Source organism: Leptinotarsa decemlineata, unplaced genomic scaffold (genome assembly GCF_025532065.1).
Source record: "Leptinotarsa decemlineata unplaced genomic scaffold, Ldec_3_MD MMD2_tig00026282_RagTag_RagTag, whole genome shotgun sequence".
Classification (NCBI taxonomy): Eukaryota; Metazoa; Arthropoda; class Insecta; order Coleoptera; family Chrysomelidae; genus Leptinotarsa; species Leptinotarsa decemlineata.
The window spans coordinates 14,192,907-14,216,890 of record NW_027412668.1 but is presented as its reverse complement, the minus strand read 5'-3'; the positions used below and the strand labels follow the sequence as shown (position 1 = coordinate 14,216,890).

General features: G+C 34.8%; 1 protein-coding gene across 1 annotated transcript in view; it reads left to right on the top strand.

Moving 5' to 3' along the window:
• Window positions 1-9,539: 9,539 nt before the first annotated feature.
• The window catches only part of LOC111515135 (aldehyde dehydrogenase, dimeric NADP-preferring), a 39,259-nt gene continuing 24,814 nt past the window's right edge, over window positions 9,540-23,984 (top strand). The window contains exon 1 of the mRNA XM_074179862.1: window positions 9,540-9,615. The gene's annotated coding sequence lies outside the window, so the exon portion shown is untranslated. The remainder of the gene's footprint in view (window positions 9,616-23,984) is intronic.

The following is a 23,984-nucleotide window of genomic DNA, read 5'->3' as shown; positions in this document are numbered from 1 at the left end:
TGGCTTCTTTCAGTACATGTTTCATTGCATTAGTTACTGTACTACCTGTTTTATCTTTAACTGCTACAGTCCACAGATATTTGGAGTAACAATCTATCACTACAAGTATATATCGGTATCCTTCATTACTTTTTGCATAAGGTTGCAGTTCAGCTAAATCTATTTGCCATAGATCTGCAAAACCTTTGATGGTGGTTATTCTTCTACGAAAATTACGTCTTGCAGGTTTATGTAATTCATTAACAACTTGTCGTTTGACATCACTTATTTCATTAGTCATTCTATTTCAATATGATTAAAGAGAAAAGGTGATAATGTTACTGCATTGAATGATGATGTGACAGTGATCATTACATGTGAATATGTTAATATATTATACCTTCTTCACGTAATTCTTCAATTATTGAAATTATTTCATTATCATGTCCGGTATGTCCGGCTGACTTTGAAGCTACCAATAGTCGTAGGCGAGCAACTAACTCTTTCGGTGAATTCCAGTACACATAATTCACAGGTTTAGAATTATATATTTTCTCCATTTTCACTCGTTTGAGTGCTCCACCAATTTTACTTCTACTTCTTATTGGATATTGTCGTGAGTCTAATAGAGGTTTGATAACTTCACGAAATTTTTTAGAATTTGTATTTTTAAAACCATTCTTCAGATGATATTGTTTATATGGAGCATTCGTTATTTTCAATATTTTGGAATATACTTGACGAGTTTCTTCATTATCAACATCTTGTGGATTCTTCAAAAAAATCATATCATACAATTCTGGACTACCTGCGCATTCATATTTTTTCACTTTATTAGCATCCCAAAATGAAATGTTTCCATCTTTGAAATTTACCACTAGACTTCCCATTTTCAGCTTTTGTGTAATTGGATCCATACGTACGCCAATGTTCCATCATATGCTGGATTTCTAGATTTTATATTATTCAAATGTTTCATCAAAACATCTTCACCACTTTCATTCATAACAGGTGAGATGTCAGGATCCGAGGAATCGATGTGGGACGATGATGGTGTTTCGAATAGAGTTGTTCTCATATCGTCTTGAAGTGTGCTCGTGTCACTATTCACAGATGATACACTACAAAAGATTGTTTTTTCCTATTGGAGTACTCATGGGATAATTTGAAGTAGATTGAACAGTTCCATGATTTGGTGATAACACTGGTGATTTAGAAGTAGCGTTTGATGATAAAACATTCAATGGTTTCATTATGGGCTCATACAATCTTTCAAGTGTCGTACGATTTTCAATATTATCATTCTTGATAGAGTTGAATTTCTGCCTGACAGCTTCTGTTGTCTCTACTAGTTGACGTTTCAAATTTATTTCATTGTTTTTATTTTCAGGATCTTTTTTGTATTCATAATGCCCTTTTTTTTGAATTAAAGCTTAATTCGTTGGTGAAGTGACCACTACAATATTCAGTGATCGAATAAGTTCCAAAAACAAGATCATGGGTATATAAAACTATCGAATCCTTTGCGATATCTACCTTCATCTATTTTTCTATCCTTATCAATGACTAGAAATCCATATTGGTCCTCCCAGCATTTAACACACATCAATTGGAATTGTTTGAATGTTACATCGGGTGAAACATGATCTGAATAAATGTGATGTAAATTCGTCTCATCTTGTTTGAACATTATAATGAAATTGGTATTGTCACGCACTAACTGTTTGGGTACCCGTGAATATGTCTGTGCTAGATAAAAACAATCAACATCCTTATGACGTCCCATACAGAAATATGATCTAATAATATCTTGCTTTTCACATATCACATCATCGAAAATGAAAACAGAATTAGGCTTAGCGTCGGAGGGTTCCACTATTTCTGCATTATTGCTGAATGTATAAAAACCTAATCCTTTTATAGGTTCCAAAACACTTCGCAAGTACTGATATTTAGGTTGATTGAGTGATTTCGAATAGAGATACACATTTCTAAATCTCAGTCCTTGTGGATGTGTTAATAGTGATATCATTGCATTCGTCTTTCCACAATTTGAAGGTCCTATAATGAGTCCTCGAACTGATGATGGAAGTAGTGGACCATGTCTGAATACCCTTTGTCCATTCAATCCACAACCAAATTTCTCATCTAGATTATCTACAGCAAACTTTTTCTTTCTGTTTTACAATGCGCATCGTGCCGTGGTTGGAGACTATATAAATGTTATTAGCTTATTCATTTCAATGTGTACCATCAAACGATACGGACGTATTGAAAGTGATCGTAAAATTAAAAGAGGTTGTGGTTTTGTTAATGATTTAATAAACAAACTTCCTTTCGAATTACATCTACCGGAGGTTATCAATACTGTGGACCGGGTACAAAATTGAAACAACGTTTAGCTCGTAACGACCCTGGAATCAATAAATTAGATATTGAATGCAAAAAACACGATATTCAATATTCTAAGCATCCATCCGATCTTGCAGCAAGACATTTAGCCGACAAAGAACTTGAATACAGCGCTTGGGATAGGGTTAAATCGAAGGACGCGAGTATTGGGGAAAGAGCAGCTGCATTACTTGTCACCAACATTATGAAAGCGAAAAGACATATGGGCATGGGTTGTAGTACCAATAAGAAAAAATGTAAGAGGAAACAAACGAAGAAAAATAAAATTAAAAAAGTTGCATTTGGTGCTGGGATAGTCCATAAAGTGCGAAATGTATTGAAGAAAGCTGGTGGGAATCAATTTGTGACGAATAATAGCAAAAAAGCTATCACTGTGGCATTGCAGGCGGCACGTAAATACCTTAAAGCTGCCGGTGGAAAGAAGAAAATCCGCACACCACGCATAATTCCTGTTCCCAAGATCGGTGGACTTTTACCATTGATACCAATTTTTGCTGGACTATCCGCACTAGGAAGTTTGGCGGAGCCGCTGCTGGTATTACCAAGGCCGTGAATTCGGCAAAAGCCAGCAGAGCGGCTTTAATGGAAGCCAATCGTCACAATAAAACCATGGAGGCTGTAGCATTAGGCAAACGCGGAAGTGGAATATATCTCAAACCATACCGTAAAGGTTTAGGACTATATTTAAAACCATACAAAGCCACAAACAAAACAAAATAACTAATTGAACCCCTACCTCAGAGGCCTCTTACTGATCTCGATCTCAGTATTATGCACAAAAAATGAAAATTCCACATTTTCGTGGTGTTTTTATGCGTGATAGATTACCATCTTCAGGTCCAAAACAAAACGAGACAGCTATTGTTAATTTAGATGGAATAAGTGGACCAGGAACACATTGGGTGGCATATAAAAAATGTGGGAAAGAAGTCACATATTTCGATAGTTTTGGAGATCTACCCCCACCATTGGAATTGACTCGATTCTTTCGAAAATGTTCGAATGTAAAAATCAAATATAACTATGATCGACAACAGAAATTTAATACAGTTCTCTGTGGTCACTTGTGCTTGCAGTTTCTCTCTAAATATTTTTCCAAATAAAAATGGATTCAACACCAAAACTGGATCGGGAGGCTATCAAGGGAATGGGGTTTTCACTTAGAATGTTTTCAAAATATGGTACCTTGAAAAAAATGGATAAGTGGATGCTTGCAAATATGCCTAAGGAAGTGATACTTGCATGTGTTGCACATGAGATTGCATATGTTTGGGAAAAGTTGCCTAAAGCATCTGCAAGATGACATCGATATAATGAACATAGATATTGTTATGAGCACCACCACCACGATCAAAATTCAGAATCGGATGTTAATGACGGTCCTATACCTCGGAATTCTATGTGTTGTATTTGTAATATAGAGGATGTGAATATTGGTATCAATAAAAATGATACTTATAACAATACAAACACCTTCCAAAAGTGTAAATTGTCTCAAATGTGCTGTTGCTGTGTACAATAATAAATTGAAATGTGTTTCAAAATATTCATCAGTCATGTCACGAAGTTCGAGCTACAAGCTGTCGGGACAAGTGTCTTGAGTGCGGTTTTTTTCCACCAATTGAATTGGTAGGAACAGTCGTTATGGATTAGGACTTTTGGGATTCTATGGATGCAATACAATCAATAATATAACTGAAGCTAATAACTTAGTTAGTTTTAGAATCAGTAATGAAACTCATCGATCCCAAAAGTTGACAATTGAAATTCCATGTGGTGCTTATGAAATAGAAGAGATCAATGCCGTCATACAGAAACATATCATGTTCAGATTGTTTCATGATAAAAAACCAATGATGTCGTTGCAGATGATATTTTTATCTACACGCAATAATAATACATTCAAATGTGAAATGCGATCCAAATATGAAATTGATCTGACACATCCAAATTCAATAGCAGAAAAAATGATGGGGTTCGCTCATGAAATATTTCCACCAAATCAGATACATGAATCATCATTACCAATAAACATTACAACTGTGAGACTTATTCCGCTTAGATTGCAATATAATATCTGGTTCATATATAAATGGTGAAGAATCCCACATTCTTTTCTCATTCGATATTGATGTTGAACCTGGCTACAATCTTACTAAAGAACCACACAGTATTATTTATATGCCTGTCAGTCCAGAAGGTCGTCAATTGATTCACAACATTACAGTGCGTATTTTGGATGAAAAAAATAACTTATCGATTTTGGAAGTGAAGAAGTGATTTTCATTATTTTGGAATTGAAGAAAATCGAATATAACTGTTGTTATGGGTTTCATTTATAATAGACAAAATCGCATTGAACAATCCAAACGAGTTGCACTATCAAAAAGAAAGGTGTGCATAAAAAGAAGCTCATTCCACAAGTGTATGCTAAACAGTTAGCACATAACGCTCTGTCTGTGAGTGATCTTAATTTTTGAAATCGATTGGATTGAAAGTGAGAAAATAACAATGGTGCTCGAAACAAACAATGAAAAGTTGAATATATTCAATGAACCAGTGCTCGATCATTTCTCATAAGTTTACATGAGCACACATATAAGCCCTATGGATCACCGCTATTCAGGAATTCGGATGAAATCAGAATTGCAATCAATAATCAAGATGTTATACTAGATATTGCCGAGAGCTTCATTTACATAGAAGGTAAATTCACACCCCAAAGATGTAGCGAAAACATGCTATCTCTCGAATAATGCAATTGCATTTCTCTTTGACGAAATTCGTTATGAAATGGGAGGTGAACAAGTGGCTGTTGTTAGAAAACCTGGGATAACATCTACAATGAAAACCATGATATCATTTGGACAATCTCATGCTAACACATTATTGACATCTGGTTGGGGACTTTCACAATTGAAGCAAGATATCTTGGATACAAACAGTCATGTTTTTAGTGGAAACTACCACTGAAATATTTGATGGGTTTTGCTGAAGATTACAACAAAAGTATCTTGAATGCCAAACAGGAATTGATTTTGATTATCGCTCGATCATTCAAAAACTCATATATAGGTGAGGTTGATGCTGATTTGGAAATAAATAAAATCGAATGGAAAATAAGGCATATTGTACCAGATGATAAACACAAGCTCAAACTTTTGAGTAGAATAAACAAAAGCGGTCTGAATGCCAAAATCAAGTTGGCGTATCGTATGTGGGACCTCTATGAACTACCATCATTACGTGGGACTTCTTCAGACATATGGGCCATCAAAACAACTAACGCATTGGAAACTCCTCGTTTTGTCATCATCGTATTCCAAAGTACTACCACATCTGAAGATAGAACACAAGATATTACAAAATTCACAACTGCTGATATCAATAGTATTCGAGTATACTTGAATTCTGAAGTTTATCCATATGAGCGTTGGAATTTGAATTTCGATAAAAAACTTGATGCTCCTGCTTATTATGCTTTTGAGAGTTTCCAGCGAAGTTATTATGATAAAGATATGAGTGAACCTCTGATGGACATTGGACAATTTAGAGAGAATCCACTATTCGTCATCGATTGTTCCCATCAACCGAATGCAACAAAATCACCAACTATTGATATAAAGATTGAGTTTGAGACGAGGAAGACCAAGTTCCAGACAACACTAAAGTATATGCATTAATTTTGCATGATACAGTTTTAACATACAATGCATTGGATGGTTCAGTTCATAGCAGATATTGACACTTTTTTTTTCACTCTATCATGTACTGTTTTATGATCTTTTTTTTTTTTTTATTTGTAACTGACTTATATCATGTATTGTATTTTATATCATATTTATTGTTTTGTAATCATTTTCTATTGTATTTCATCAGATTTAAATAAATAAAACATGAAAATAATACAAAGTTTTTTATTTGACATTATTTATGATTCACAGGAACATACAGACTATCTAAAATAACTTCTTCCTCATAATCATCATTTTCGCGACCATCTTCAATTTCCTCTCGATTTTCATCATTCAATTCAAAGTGATGAATAATCCATTCTGGCAAGTATGGTTGGAGGCTATACAGGAATCTTCTTAGGTTCAGTTCAATCATAACCTCACAAAGTTGCCACAATTCCAATTCATTATCCAAAAATTTGTTGCAAACTTCTGCACCACTCCAATAGTTCTCAGCATCACGAAGGCATAATTCGATTTGTTTTTCATCATAGCATACACTCATATCATAAACGCTTGCATGTTCGGCTCCATCACCAACACCTTCAATTTAGACGACAAATGTTGAACCGATGATTTGAGATCTACAATATCGACCCAATCTTGACTTGCGTACTGCATCCACATCTTTAAATGGTGGAACTGAAATCGAACAAAAAAAAAACAATAAGCAACCTCCAATTTTTCAGTGATATATACTCACATTCCCATTTTACTTGTAGTTACAAAGTGAGTGTATTCAACTAAGTTAGTAATGTTTATATTTCCATATAATTATCATCTAATATATGAATATTAATAAAACAATAAGAAATTCATTATAATTACTATTATTATTCAATCATATTGAATTTGACTAGAGTTATCGTTTTCACACCAAAAAAAAACTTTGTAAGCTATGACCTAAAGAAATTCACTATAAATTATTACTATTATTCAATCATATTGAATTTGACTAGAGATCGCGTTTTCATGCCAGCAAAACTTTGTTGGCTCTGTCCTAAATACATCATCGTATATTTACCACCTGATGAGTTGATACAAGATTATATCGTCATCACTGATTGCAACGAAATACGTTTTGGTAGCCATGTTTTAAATAATTTATCATTGCTCACATCTTGCAAAGTTAATAAAATTGATTTACCAAATCGTGTAGAATAAGTTGACATATTTTAATTATGTACACTTCATCAATTGGCAATGATGATAAGGCCTTTTGCTCTAGTATTTCAACCTCCTGTACAATCAAATTATTAATTTTATTCAAGTCTACTTTTGAAACGGACATGATGAAAATATATATGAAAATATAAACAATTTCCAACAGACAAATACACTCACCGTCTTCCTTCTATTACGAACTGAATAACACTCTACCAATTGCTAACTGCTGCAGATATATTCGTCTACTGATTTCATAGTGTGCCAGGCATTTCTTTTATATTAAACAGTGTGAGTCACCCCCACCATGAAACCGTGAAAGATTCACATTGCTAGTTGCTATCCACTAGAGATGCCTGACGTCACAGCCAAGCCCATCTCCCAACTTGATGCGATAACAGTTGCCGGTACGAGCAAGCAGTGGTCGTTGCGGTCTCGGAGAGGGTAGACGCTAGGCAAACAGTCCTCGGCTGCCGTTGTGTCACCATCGATAGCGGGGCTAGAGCGAACCTTCATCGCTTCAGGAGAGGTGAGGGCAGACCGATGAATACGCATTACTCTGCCACACGTCGTGGAGTGAACATGTCGCTCTCTAGCCGTTGAACGGTTATTGCTGTGACGTCACTCCACTACTAACTTGGTGCCCTAACACCGATGGAGCATTTATTACTTGGAGGATCTTCGAAGTATGCAGACGTATGTTTGTACATAGACAAACAAGCACATGATGAAACCCTGTACCGTGCATTCTCCTACACACACACATAAACACACAAAATCTCATATGAAAAAAAATCTGAACGATCCATGCACCAGACACTTCAAGGTCACAATGCCTTGACTTCACTGCACAACAAAAAAACTTCACCAAACAACAACCAATAAAAAAAGCAATTAATACGTCATAGTGGTGGGGGGAGGCCGAGAATCAGCTGTAAACAACTTCTCACATTCTTGCTACCATTATTGCTACTTAGAGTTCCAAGCGAGGAACGAAAAGTGTTTCAGGTCGTGCTCTCATTTCTGTTATGGCCATCATCGTATTCAAGGACTCGTGGGAAAGCAGGCGCAAGTAAGCTATTGAACAGAATTATTGTTGGCTAGTATTGAGGCTCAATTTCTTCAGCAAACTCTTTTTTTCTAAGAATAGCATCTTGGAATGTTTAAATCAATAGCAGTTGATAGCCCTTCCAACTATATTTTCAACAAAGCAGATGTCAATTTATCCTTCCATCCTATTCCTGAGCGCCATATCTCTCGAAGAATCAACTGTTTATTCCAAGTTTGGGGCTCTCATTTCTTCTCTTAGCCTTATTTCGATTCAAATCAGCTCGTCACGACCAAATTTTATGCAACTTTGGTTTTCTTTTGAAACTTGTCTAAATCGGAAACTGAACAATTTCATCTATTTTTATAGCATATCATTTCAAAATGACATATATGAAACAGAACTCGGCGCTTAAAGTATAAATGTAGACCAAATGAGAAATTATGGTTGAAGGGTTAGGGTTAGGTCAGGTCCAAAGTGAGTGGGCTCTGCCGAACTCTAAAAACCTGAGTCGTCCCCAGCGGGGCAGGCACAAAGTATGTACTCTGCTGTTTCATCATTTTCCAAACAGAGGCGACACACACTGTCTTCCGACAGTCCGAGTCTCCGCATATGATGATTCAAATGACAGTGACCTGTAAGAAAGCATGTTAGATATCGTAGTTCATCCCTACTGTAGTCCAACAACTATTTGGTATCAAGCTTCAAAGGGTGAATAAATGCCTTGGAGTGAGCCAATCACGGAAGATTCTGCCAGAAGTCCATGAATCTTCTTACCATCCAGGTGTTCAACCCTTCAAAAATCTCTTTAGGCAAAGCCTAAAGAGATTTTTGAAGGGTATTAATGTATTAACTCATGTGGCATTGATCAATAAAAAAAAGCATAGCCCTATTCGATAGCCTTCAAGGACTCCTGACTTCATCCCTTTGGTCTTTTTCTGTGAGTTCGAAAAATGTAAATTTTAAGAAACACTTCACTGATGTGAACATCGTATAACAGAAAATTACTGAGTTATTTTATACAGAATAGTTTTCTGTTTATATCGTTCAATGGACGTAAATAATACCTCTACTTTGCTAGTTCAAATGATTTCGTAACTCCAATTATTACAAAGTTATCAGTGTAGCGCATTTGATTTGGTTCAGCCTGTATACAGAGTTATTTTCATATCTCAAAGTGCAACTTTGACCCCGACTCATTACAATATTTATCAGTTCAAAAAAATATATCATTCGGTGTTGTTGTTCGACAGAGTGTGGTTGTATGAGGTTTTATCAGTAAGTTGTCACAATAACAATACGATATACGAGTATATACGAAATAGATTTATGATTGTAGCTTGTATGGAAGTAGTATATCAATGAAAAAAGTTCTTTAAATAAGTGCATTACTTACTCTGTTTACTTCTCTCTGCCTTGATATCAAAATATTATTGATTAATTGTAGTAGTCATTAGGTGCATCATTGTCAACATAGCAACAATTATAAACAGGGCCGAACTGGCTTGGCCAAATATGAGAAAATAGTGTGACTAGGCTCATTTTCACTATTTTTTCAATTCAAATAATGAAATTCGCACATCATTTGGAGAATATTGGCTAAAAAAGTATCTGATGAACTTGGATGCTTCAGAGAAATAGTCTCAAAAAAAACAGTTCACCTACTTAAACATACCTACATACTCAAATGTATCGCTTCACTTTTGTTTTTCATTGCTGCAGAAAATGTTTGGATGGAAGAGCAATTTCTGTCTTGATTTTTCATGTGCAGATGTTGAATTCTGCCACTCATTAGGTTAGGTTAGTGTCTCTTGTACTGAGTAACCCCTCAATAAAAGCATTCATTATTTAATGTGATCATTTCAAATTCAAAACCGCGTAAAACGTTGTTTATACAATAATGGCATAATGAAACTAATATCACTTCAATATAATAATAATAATACGTTCCTAAGAAGCTTATTGGAATAACATTTACGTTATTATTAACAGCTATGTTTCTATTTTTTCGATCGCAAGGGAGCCTTGAGAATGTTCTACTTCAAAATATGTTCTCAAACGTCAAACGTAATTATTGAACTGACATTTCGTTTGCTTGACACTAGAGTGTAATTTCTTTTCGAAGTCCGGTACTATTATTTTTGGTGTCATTTTGTTCACAAGATTTTCAAACTACGGCCAGCGGGCCATATTCGGCCCGCCAGTGTCATCAATCCGGCCCGCGACAGCCAATGATTTACTGTCATCAATCTGGCCTGCGACAGCCAATGATTACCTAATTGTTGTTACTATTGCTGTGATAAGTTGAAGAAGAAAACACAGAATGATAATTACTCGGTTTTATTTACTTGCAAGGTAAAACTTAACGACAAAAATGATGACAAAGAAAACTTAACTTAAATATCTAAGTCTAAGCATATTAATAACTAATAAATAATTGAAATGAATCACAGTAAAACAAAAACATTAATGAGATTATTGGCGTGAAGTTATCCACAGATTTCTGGCCACACATGCCGACGTAGAGGAAAATAAAAATCTGTGGTTGGGATACAAAATTATTAGCACCCGTACTAATATCTGTGGCTAGAAATACCTATTCACTATAGGTTGAACGTGAAATTATTGAGATTATTTGGTGTTTAACATTTTTATAGAGTCTTGAGTAGATTGAGGCGTTGATAATCCTTTTCTCATCAACAATACAGATTAGGGGAAAAATAAAATTGAAAATATTAGACTTACTTTCCAATACCCCATATAGAATGATATCCGATGATGTGCGTCCATCAAAATCACACAACTTCCATAGTTTCTTGAGAAGATTAACTTGGTGATAACAGTTTTCTTGTTATCTAAACAGATTTCGACCAAGAAATTGTTGAAACAATCAGACTCATTTTTTGAGATTCCTTGTAGAATTAGAACCAGAAAAAAATTGTTGAAACGATCAAACTAACTTTTTCAATCCCTTGTAGAATTGAAACCAGATGATGTGCGTGCATAAAAATCGCATAAGTCTTATGGAATCTTGGGTAGATTGACGTAGTGATAACAATTTTCTTGTCACCCGAAGAGGTTTCGAAAACAAAAATGTTGAAACAATCAGACTAATTTTTTGAGATTCCTTTTAGAATTGGAACCAGAAGATGTGCGTTCATGAAAATTACATAACTGTTATAGAATCTTGGGTAGATCGATATAGTGATAACTGTTTTCTTGTCACCCATACAGATTTCGAGAAAAAAATTGTTGCAACAATCAGACTCATTTTTTGAGATTCCTTGTAGAATTGGAACCAGAAGATGTGCGTTCATGAAAACTACATAACTGTTAGAGAATCTTGGGTAGATCGATATAGTGAAAACCGTTTTCTTGTCACCCATACAGATTTCCAGGAAAAAATATTGAAACAATCAGACTCACTTTTTGAAACACCTTGTAGAATTGGAACTAGGAGATGTGCGTTCATGAAAATTACACAACTGTTATGGAATCTTAGGTAGATCTATATAGTGAAAACTGTTTTCATGTCACCCATACAGTTTTCGAGAAAAAAATTGTTGCAACAATCAGACTCATTTTTTGAGATTCCTTGTAGAATTAGAACCAGAAGATGTGCGTTCATGAAAATTACATTACTGTTATAGATTCTTGGGTAGATCGATATAGTGATAACTGTTTTCTTGTCACCCATACAGATTTCGAGAAAAAAATTGTTGCAACAATCAGACTCATTTTTTGAGATTCCTTGTAGAATTGGAACCAGAAGATGTGCGTTCATGAAAACTACATAACTGTTATAGAATCTTGGGTAGATCGATATAGTGAAAACCGTTTTCTTGTCACCCATACAGATTTCCAGGAAAAATATTGAAACAATCAAACTCACTTTTTAAAACACCCTCTAGAATTGGAACTAGAAGATGTGCGTTCATGAAAATCACACAACTGTTATATAATCTTAGTTAGATTGATATAGTGTAAACCGTTTTCTTGTCACCATACAGATTTCCAGGAAAAAATATTGAAACAATCAGATTCATTTTTTAAAACACCTTGTAGAATTGAAACTAGAAGATGTGCGTTCATGAAAATTACACAACTGTTATAGAATTTAGGTAAGATCGATATAGTGTAAACCGTTTTCTTGTCACCCATACAGATTTCCAGGCAAAAATATTGAAACAATCAGACTCACTTTTTAAAACACCTTGTAGAATTGGAACTAGAAGATGTGCGTTCATGAAAACTACATAACTGTTATAGAATCTTGGGTAGATCGATATAGTGAAAACCGTTTTCTTGTCACCCATACAGATTTCCAGGAAAAAATATTGAAACAATCAGACTCACTTTTTAAAACACCCTGTAGAATTGGAACTAGAAGATGTGCGTTCATGAAAATTACACAACTGTTATAGAATCTTGGGTAGATCGATATAGTGAAAACCGTTTTCTTGTCACCCATACAGATTTCCAGGAAAAAATATTGAAACAATCAGACTCACTTTTTAAAACATTCTGTAGAATTGGAACTAGAAGATGTGCGTTCATGAAAATTACACAACTGTTATAGAATCTTAGTTAGATCGATATAGTGTAAACCGTTTTCTTGTCACCCATACAGATTTTCAGGAAAAAATATTGAAACAATTAAACTCACTTTTTGAAACACCTTGTAGAATTGGAACTAGAAGATGTGCGTTCATGAAAATTACATAACTGTTATGAAATCTTGGGTAGATCGATATAGTGAAAACCGTTTCCTTGTCACCCATACAGATTTTAGGAAAAATATTGAAACAATCAGACTCACTATTTAAAACACTTTGTTGAATTGGAACCAGAAGATGTGCGTTCATGAAAATTACACATCTGTTATAGAATCTCAGGCAGATCGATATAGTGAAAACTGTTTTCTTGTCACCCATACAGATTTCGATAAAATAGTGTTGCAACAAACAGAATCATTTTTTGAGATTCCTTGTAGAATTGGAACCAGAAGATGTACGTTCATGAAAACTACATAACTGTTATAAAATCTTGGGTAGATCGATAAAGTGAAAAATGTTTTCTTGTCACCCATGAAGATATCGATAAAAAAAATTATGCAACAATCAGACTCATTTTTTGAGATTCCTTGTAGAATTGGAATCAGAAGAGTGTGACAAGAAAACGGTTTCCACTGTATCAATCTACCCAAGATTCTATAACAGTTGTGTAATTTTCATGGACGCACATCTTCTGTATCCAATTCTACAAGGAATCTCAAAAAATGAGTCTGTTTGTTGCAACATTTTTTTCATCGAAATCTGTATGGGTGACAAAAAAACAGTTTCTACTATATCGATCCACCCAAGATTCTATAATAGTTGTGTAATTTTCATCTTCTAGTTAAAATTCTACAAGGTGTTTTAAAAAGTGAGTCTGATTGTTTCAATATTTTTTCCTGGAAATCTGTGTGGGTGACAAGCAAACGGTTTTCACTATATCAATCTAACTAAGATTCAATAACAGTTGTGTATTTTCATGAACGCACATCTTCTAGTTCCAATTCTACAAGGTGTTTTACAAAGTGAGTCTGATTGTTTCAATATTTTTTCCTGGAAATCTGTGTGGGTGACAAGGTTACGGGTTTCACTATATAGATCTACCCAAGATTTTATAACAGTTATGTAATTTTCATTAACGCGCACATCTTCTGGTTCTAATTCTACAAGGAATCTCAAAAAATGAGTCTGATTGTTGCAACAATTTTTTTCTCGAAAACTGTATGGGTGACATGAAAACGGTTTTCACTATATCAATCTAACTAAGATTATATAACAGTTGTGTAATTTTCATGAACGCACATCTTCTAGTTCCAATTCTACAGGGTGTTTTAAAAAGTGAGTCTGATTGTTTCAATATTTTTTCCTGGAAATCTGTATGGGTGACAAGAAAACGGTTTTCACTATATCGATCTACCCAAGATTTTATAACAGTTATGTAGTTTTCATGAACGCACATCTTCTGGTTCTGATTCTACAAGGAATCTCAAAAAATGAGTCTGATTGTTGCAACAATTTTTTTCTCGAAAACTGTATGGGTGACATGGAAACAGTTTTCACTATATAGATCTACCTAAGATTCTATAACAGTTGTGTAATTTTCATGAACGCACATCTTCTAGTTCCAATTCTACAAGGTGTTATAAAAAGTGAGTCTGATTGTTTCAATATTTTTTCCTGGAAATCTGTATGGGTGACAAGAAAACGGTTTTTACTATATCGATCTACCCAAGATTCTATAACAGTTATGTAGTTTTCATGAACGCACATCTTCTAGTTCGAATTCTACAAGGTGTTTTAAAAAGTGAGTCTGATTGTTTCAATATTTTTTCTAGAAATCTGTATGGGTGACAAGAAAACGGTTTTCACGATATCGATCTACCCAAGATTCTATAACAGATATGTAGTTTTCATGAACGCACATCTTCTGGTTCCAATTCTACAAGGTGTTTTAAAAAGTGAATCTGATTGTTTCAATATTTTTTCCTGGAAATCTGTATGGGTGACAAGAAAACGGTTTTCACTATATCAATCTAACTAAGATTATATAACAGTTGTGTAATTTTCATGAACGCACATCTTCTAGTTCCAATTCTACAGGGTGTTTTAAAAAGTGAGTCTGATTGTTTCAATATTTTTTCCTGGAAATCTGTATGGGTGACAAGAAAACGGTTTTCACTATATCGATCTACCCAAGATTTTATAATAGTTATGTAGTTTTCATGAACGCACATCTTCTGGTTCTAATTCTACAAGGAATCTCAAAAAATGAGTCTGATTGTTTCAATATTTTTTCCTGGAAATCTGTATGGGTGACAAGAAAACGGTTTTCACTATATCGATCTACCCAAGATTTTATAACAGTTATGTAGTTTTCATGAACGCACATCTTCTGGTTCTAATTCTACAAGGAATCTCAAAAAATGAGTCTGATTGTTGCAACAATTTTTTTCTCGAAAACTGTATGGGTGACATGAAAACAGTTTTCACTATATAGATCTACCTAAGATTCTATAACAGTTGTATATTTTCATGAACGCACATCTCCTAGTTCCAATTCTACAAGGTGTTTCAAAAAGTGAGTCTGATTGTTTCAATATTTTTTCCTGGAAATCTGTATGGGTGACAAGAAAACGGTTTACACTATATCGATCTTACTAAGATTCTATAACAGTTGTGTAATTTTCATGAACGCACATCTTCTAGTTTCAATTCTACAAGGTTTTAAAAGTGAATCTGATTGTTTCAATATTTTTTCCTGGAAATCTGTATGGGTGACAAGAAAAACGGTTTTCACTATATCGATCTACCCAAGATTCTATAACAGTTATGTAGTTTTCATGAACGCACATCTTCTAGTTCGAATTCTACAGGGTGTTTTAAAAAGTGAGTCTGATTGTTTCAATATTTTTTCCTGGAAATCTGTATGGGTGACAAGAAAACGGTTTTCACTATATCGATCTACCCAAGATTTTATAACAGTTATGTAGTTTTCATGAACGCACATTTTCTGGTTCTAATTCTACAAGGAATCTCAAAAAATGAGTCTGATTGTTGCAACAATTTTTTCTCGAAAACTGTATGGGTGACATGGAAACAGTTTTCACTATATAGATCTACCTAAGATTCTATAACAGTTGTGTAATTTTCATGAACGCACATCTTCTAGTTCCAATTCTACAAGGTGTTATAAAAAGTGAGTCTGATTGTTTCAATATTTTTTCCTGGAAATTTGTATGGGTGACAAGAAAACGGTTTTCACGATATCGATCTACCCAAGATTCTATAACAGATATGTAGTTTTCATGAACGCACATCTTCTGGTTCCAATTCTACAAGGTGTTTAAAAAGTGAATCTGATTGTTTCAATATTTTTTCCTGGAAATCTGTATGGGTGACAAGAAAACGGTTTTCACTATATCGATCTACCCAAGATTCTATAACAGTTATGTAGTTTTCATGAACGCACATCTTCTAGTTCGAATTCTACAAGGTGTTTTAAAAAGTGAGTCTGATTGTTTCAATATTTTTTCCTAGAAATCTGTATGGTGACAAGAAAACAGTTATCACTTTATCGATCTACCCAAGATTCTATAACAGTTATGTAATTTTCATGAACGCACATCTTCTGGTTCTAATTCTACAAGGAATCTCAAAAAATGAGTCTGATTGTTGCAACAATTTTTTTCTCGAAATCTGTATGGGTGACAAAAAAAACGGTTTTCACTATATCGATCTACCCAAGATTCTATAACAGTTATATAGTTTTCATGAACGCACATCTTCTAGTTCCAATTCTACAAGGAATCTCAAAAAATGAGTCTGATTGTTGCAACAATTTTTTTCTCGAAATCTGTGTGGGTGACAAAAAAACGGTTTTCACTATATCGATCTACCCAAGATTCCATAACAGTTATGTAGTTTTCATGAACGCACATCTTCTGGTTCCAATTCTAAAAGGAATCTCAAAAAATGAGTCTGATTGTTTCAACATTTTTGTTTTCGAAATCTCTTCGGGTGACAAGGAAATTGTTATCACTACGTCAATCTACCCAAGATTCCATAAGACTTATGCGATTTTTATGCACGCACATCATCTGGTTTCAATTCTACAAGGGGTTGAAAAGTTAGTTTGATCGTTTCAAACAATTTTATTCTCGAATTCCGTATGGGTAACAAAAAAAACGGTTTTCACTGTGTTGATCTATTCAAAATTCTATAAGAGTTGTGTGATTTTCATGAATACAAGGAATCTCAAAAAATGAGTCTGATTGTTTCAACAATTTCTTGGTCGAAATCTGTTTAGATAACAAGAAAACTGTTATCACCAAGTTAATCTTCTCAAGAAACTATGGAAGTTGTGTGATTTTGATGGACGCACATCATCGGATATCATTTCTATATGGGGTATTGGAAAGTAAGTCTAATATTTTCAATTTTATTTTTCCCTTAATCTGTATTGTTGATGAGAAAAGGATTATCAACGCCTCAATCTACTCAAGACTCTATAAAAACACCAAATAGTCTCAATAATTTCACGTTCAACCTATAGTGAATAGGTATTTCCAGCCACAGATATTAGTACGGGTGCTAATAATTTTGTATCCCAACCACAGATTTTCATTTTCCTCTACGTCGGCATGTGTGGCCAGAAATCTGTGGATAACTTCACGCCAATAATGAGATTTATGTAATTGTGATTTTCCACAGACAATACTTTGTAGTTATGGATCAATTTTACTTGTACCAATTATCAAAAGAGATTTAAGATGCTCATCGGTTAATTGAGATCTGTAACATTCTTTGTGTACTTCATCTTGGAAAATATTTTTTCACACAAGTAAGTAGTACCAAAAACAGAAAACAACCCACGAGCAAATTTATGCAAATTTTCAAATTGTTCCAGTGGAAGACTCTTATAAAATTCCAACAAAGATAAATTTTGATATTTGTTCTTAAGCATATCACTGCACCGTAAATCAATAATTTCCATTTGGACTTCCGGAGCCAGGGTTTCAATGTCAGAATCAAATGGATTTTGAAAAAGCCTAATTTCATTCGCAATGACATCAAAATCTGAAAAACAAGTATCAAAATTTATCTTCAAAGCACTCAAAGTTTCGATTGCAAAATTGGCGGAAAATTCAGCCTCTGTAGTGTGGCCAAATATTTCACATGTTTCAAAATGTGCGAAACATTTTTTACGTAATTGCGATTGAAATAATATTATTTTCTGCCTGAAGTATTTGATATTGGTGTATAAATCAGGAAGAAGCTGATTTTCTCCTTGCAATCTCAAATTCAGTTCGTTCATATGATTTATCAAATCGACATAGAAGGCTAACTTCCAAATCCATTCACTATTTTCTAAATCGGCAAAAAGGGCGCTGCTTCTCATTTAAAAAAAATTCGATCTCGCTCGAAGTTCAAAAAAGCGCTTAAGGACTTTTCCGCAACTAAGCCAGCGTACGGCAGTATGATATGGTAAATCATTTTCTCCAATCTGTTGAATAAACTCGCGGAATTGTCGGTGATTCAGCCCAGTGGATCTGATGAAGTTAACAACTGATATGACTGGTTTTAGAACTTCTGACATATCCAAACATTTTCCGCACAAGGACTGTTGATGAATGATACAATGTAAGGCTAATGGTTTTGAATCACCATCATTTTCTACAGCCTTTGACACAAGTGCAACCACCCCTTTATTTTTACCATACATATTTTTGCCTCCATCAGTTGTTATAGATTTCAAATGTCTCCATCGAAGGTTCTTTTTATTAATGGCATTTTCAACTCCCTTAAAAATATCTGCCCCAGTTGTCGTACCGTGAATGATATCAATATCAAGAAGTTCTTCATACACCTCATAGCTTTTATCTACTCCGCGAATAAAAATCAACACCTGAGCAGTATCTGACTCATCCGTTGACTCATCCAATGCTAGAGAAAACCACTCATGATGTCCATTTTTGTCAGACAGTTGAGATGATATATTTTCTGCGATGTCTTGCACCCTCCGAGCCACGGTGTTTGCTGACAAACTGACACTTTTAAATAAATTTACCTTTTTAGGGCATATTTCTTCGGCTACTGCAATCAAGCATTCTTTTATCATTTCTCCATCGGTGAATGGTTTGCCACGTTTTCCGATTTCAAGAGCCACACGAAAGCTGGCGCGAGTTGTAGACTCTTGTTCAGTATTCGCTTTGGTAAACAAAGATTGCTGCGATTTGAGTCCGCGTTTCAAAGCTTCAAATTTTTCCTTCCGCAAACTTCCTATATACTTGGAGTAACTTTGAAGATGTTTCGATTCATAGTGTCGTTTAATGTTATAGTCTTTGAGAACAGCCATGGTTTCATTACAAATTAAACAGAGCGCCTTATTACTGGACTCAATCACAAAATACTGAAAGTTCCATTTTTCTTGGAACGTTTTGCATTCACTGTCGATTTTTCGCTTCTTTTCCATACTAACAAATCACACATAAAAACAATAAGTCAATACTTTTATTGACGGGTGTTACTTTATTTCACAATAGACAGTTTCGCTTCCTTCGCCTTTCCTACGCAGATTAACTCGCAGTTGCCCCGTTAGCCTTTTTATATGCAATTATTACTGCCAACTCGAGGTGATCGGTATACACTAGCTAGAACCAGAACTTTCTCGAACCAACCCGGTAATTCCAAATATTTAATTACGCCTAATGCCACCTAGCGGGTAGCTGAAAAAGATAGTACATAGTACCACTACTCGCCACTAGATGTCGTTAAGTGTCACAATACACAATAATAATTGAAATGCAAAAAAAGCATAAGTTTGCTTAGGTCACGCACTTTGCGACTATCCTAGTCTAGAAATATAGTTGAGGGCAGAAATTGGCCCTTGGAACAAACTGAAAAAATCATTAGGGCCCGAAGGCTTTAAAGTTTGGAAACCCCTGGTTTAGAGGTTTGATTATAAGTTGTAAAATTTTTGCGTTTCAACAAAAGAAAAAAGTACTGGTACGTATACAGTGTATTCCATTTAAAACGAGCCAACCTGAATAACTTTTGGTACAATGATTTGCAGGAAAAATAAAAAAAACATGTCAACAATAGTATACAGGGGGACACATTTTGACATATTCACATTTGATGTGACTTCCCCTATCGCACCCCTAGAGCATGCCGCCAATTTTTTTTTAAAAGATCACCCTATATTTTTTCTCATTATCAGATGCTCCATGATGAGCAGATTCCAACAAAGTATAAAGTATTTTAGTTGAAAACGAGCCACCCTGAATAACTTTTAGAACAATGATTTTCAGGAAAAATAAAAAACACCTCAACATTAGTATACAGGGGGACACATTTTAACATATTCATAATTGATTTCACTTTCCCTATCGCACCCTCAGAGCATGTCAATTTTTTAATGGATCAATTGTTTTGCATTATCAGATGTTCCATGATGAACATATTTCAACAAAGTAGAATACATTATGGTCTGAAGCTCATAGTTTGGAAGCTAAAAAATTACTTGAGTTAAAAACAAGCCACCCTAAATGAACTTCTGTACAATCTGTTACCTAGGTTTCTGTGAAGTATACTCCAACGAAGTCTTATTTTGCCTAGTCAAGTTGAATTCGATATTCTCTTCATTTCGTATTTGTCTCATTCTACAAAAACGATTACCTACCAGGTGAAGTTACAATTGGTGTATCTGTTTCTGTGAATTCTTGAGAAGCAATGGTTTATACGCTTCGGGAACGGATGGAAATAGTGAGTATGTACCACCAAAATGGAAATAGTGCTACAGCTGCTGCCCGTATGTTCAATGATAATCATCCAGGGAGAAATGTACGACAAAAATACGTTTCTGAATTTTTGAACAAATTTATGGAAACTGGATCTGTTAACAATAAAAAGCATAACCATTCAGGAGTTGTCAACGATGAAGCTATTTGTCCTGCAGTTTTAGAGCACGTTGGACTAATGGAAAATTTTCAATCTCGTACTAACGTATCTCGAGAATCAGGAATCAGTCGAACAAATATTTTCACGATCCTTCATGAGTACAAATTTCATCCATATAAGATTAGACTATTTCATGGATTGAAGGAAGATAATTTCGATAGACGTATCGAGTTTTGTGAAGGTCTCACTGAACGGATCAACTTGCATCAGAATTTCATGTATAAAATTTGTTTTTCGGATGGAAGTAAGTTTAGTTTGAATGCATAGGTGAGTCGGCAAAATTATCGATATTGGAGTGATACGAATCCTCACTGTCAAGTTCATACCCAACGACCTCAAAAACTGAATGTTTGGGCAGAAATTTCAGGTGACCACATCATAGGAACTTTTTTTATCGATGATGATCTGACTAGTGATAAATATTTGGATATGTTGGAGAATTGAATAATACCGTGCATCAATAGGGCAATTGAGGAGGATATAATTTTATTCGAAAACGAAATAGTTTTTCAGCAGGATGAGGTGCACCTCCTCATTACGCAGCTCCAATGCGATAATTTTTGGATGATCATTTTCATAGTCGCTGGATTCGCAGAAGAGGCCACCAAGGTCTCCGAATCTCACTCCTGTAGATTTCTTTCTATGAAGTCCAAAGTGTATGAGATAGAATCAACAATATTAGAAGATTTGAATGGGAATATCATGAGGCATTGCAGAGAAATAATTTATTTCAGAAATATTTTTTCTTCTTAATTAAAAAAAAATTCTGATTTATTGCTTACATATTTGTCTCTAGAACGAATATTTCAAAAAGTGGTTTCCTGTATAATTTTCTGATTGATTCGGCTGTTACTTGATGAAGATCCATTGTAATTTTAAAAACTACACCTCAACGATTTGATCTCCACAAACTTTATTTGAAAAATATATATCGCAACATATTTCGCTAACACAGTAGCTTTCTCAAGTGATTTGAATAAGCTACTTGATAAAGCTACTGCGTTATTGAAACATGTTGTGGTATATATTTTTCAAATAAAGTTTGTGGAGATCAAATCGTGAGGTGTAGTTTATGGAATTCGTGTATAATTGTTGACCTGTTTTTTTATTTCTCCTGCAAATCATTGTTTCAGAAGTAATTCAGGGTGGCTTGTTTTCAACTCAAATGATTTGTAGCTCCCGAACCATAATCTCCAGACCATATGTTTTTATACTTTATTGAAATCTGCCTATCATGGAGCACCTGATGATGCGAAACAATATAGGGTGATCCATTTAAAAAAATAGTGACATGCTCTGGGGGTGCGATAGGGAAAGTAATATCAAATGTGAATATGTCAAAATGTGTCCCCCTGTATACTATTGTTGACGTGTATATTGTTTACATAAACGTATGTCGTTAACAATTGAATGAAAGATTCAACGCAAAAGTCGAATGTTTCATCATTAAAATATGTACTTTGACTGCACATGAATTGTATGTTCTTATTGCATGGGAATATCACGATGTAAAATTCCATATCATTGACAAACAAGAATTTTTCATTTTTAGAAATAATTGATGTTGTTTCGGATGTACCTACTGGACGTATTTTAATGATAATGTATCCAACCCAGTCCTTTGTCGCTGATTTTCCCTGTACATCAGTATTGAAGGCTTCTCACTGGAGTTCAGTTCTTCTGTTGTTTTTCATGTAAATGAATCACTTATCTTTTGACAATTGAGGATTTCTTTCGCTACTGGAGGTGGATATAATCTCCAACTTTTCGCGAAAATGTAAATTCGTCTCTCAAAATATATAATTTTTAGTGACAGTCACTTTCGAAAATAATCGCCACTGACAATATGGTGGGGGTCATAAATATATTCACAGAAGATTAACCACTCAGGCCATTGTCTAATACAGCTATACTCTAAGTGTGTTCCGCGGAACCCTAGGGTTCCATGATACCTCTGGCGGGGTTCCGCAAGAATTAAGAAAAAAAAATCAAAACACCTCTCTCTGGTCGCTCCGCGGACTCCGCGGCCGAGCGGGGACAAAACGCTATGAACGTTATTTATTTATTTATTTGTATTTGTATAAACATGTGTTACAATAGCTGGTACAATATCTCATAAGTTTGGTATCAACAATTTTATACTTGTACAACCCGTTCGCTCTAAGTTTGGCGGTCTGTGGAATGCGCGTACCCTCCCCCACGTGACAACAAAACTTATAATGTGTCATAGTTTTACCCAAATATGTACGTACACAATTTTTATTGTTACAATTAAATAAAAAATATTTTTTATATTATGTTTTGCTGATGCTACTTTTCGAACGTCATACCTATCGCCAGCGGCAAACTTAAAGCGAGCGGGTTGTGAGCGCGCAGTCTTCTTGATAAAAGCCGGCTCTGAATTAGACGCTATAGTTGTCAACAAGAGACTTTCGACTCTAACTTCAAAGAATAAAGTCGATATTGTTTACAACGCAATTTTTAAATTTCTGTTTTTATTTTTGCTTTTTGTTTATCAAAGGTGCCGACTCGAGTATTTTCGAGAATATTTGAGATCGAGTCTAGGACTAATTATAAAAGCGGCGATCGCGCGTCGCGCGTCTTCAGTTGACGATTAGCGTTCGGAGCGATAAGTTACTACCTACTAGGGAGAAAATAGTGTTCATTGTTTTACTGCCTGCTGTATTCTATTGTCTCAGTTTTATACATTTCTTCACTGTACCTAGGTACTAAATTTAGTCTCTTAGGTATACGCAGTAACGATTGTGCATTATTAAACCCCAAACGTCATTAGAAGATGTTGCAACAACATCTTCTAATGACGCTGAATGTTCAAAAGCAGTGCGCGCGGAGAATATAGCAATCACCGATCCAGAAGATGAAGCCACGACGTCAAGCTCGACGGTTTCAAAGACGAAAAGAAGGAAGTATGATGAATCTTATATCAGTTTCGGATTTGTTGATTCCAACGGCTCACCTCTCTGCATGCTCTGTAGTAAACTGCTTCCTAATAGTTCCATGGCACCTGCCAAATTGCGCCGACATTTAGAAACTGTACACACCGAGTCTAAAGACAAGAATAAAGAATTTATTGTTCGCAAAAAAGATCAGTTATTAGAAAGTCAAAAAAATATG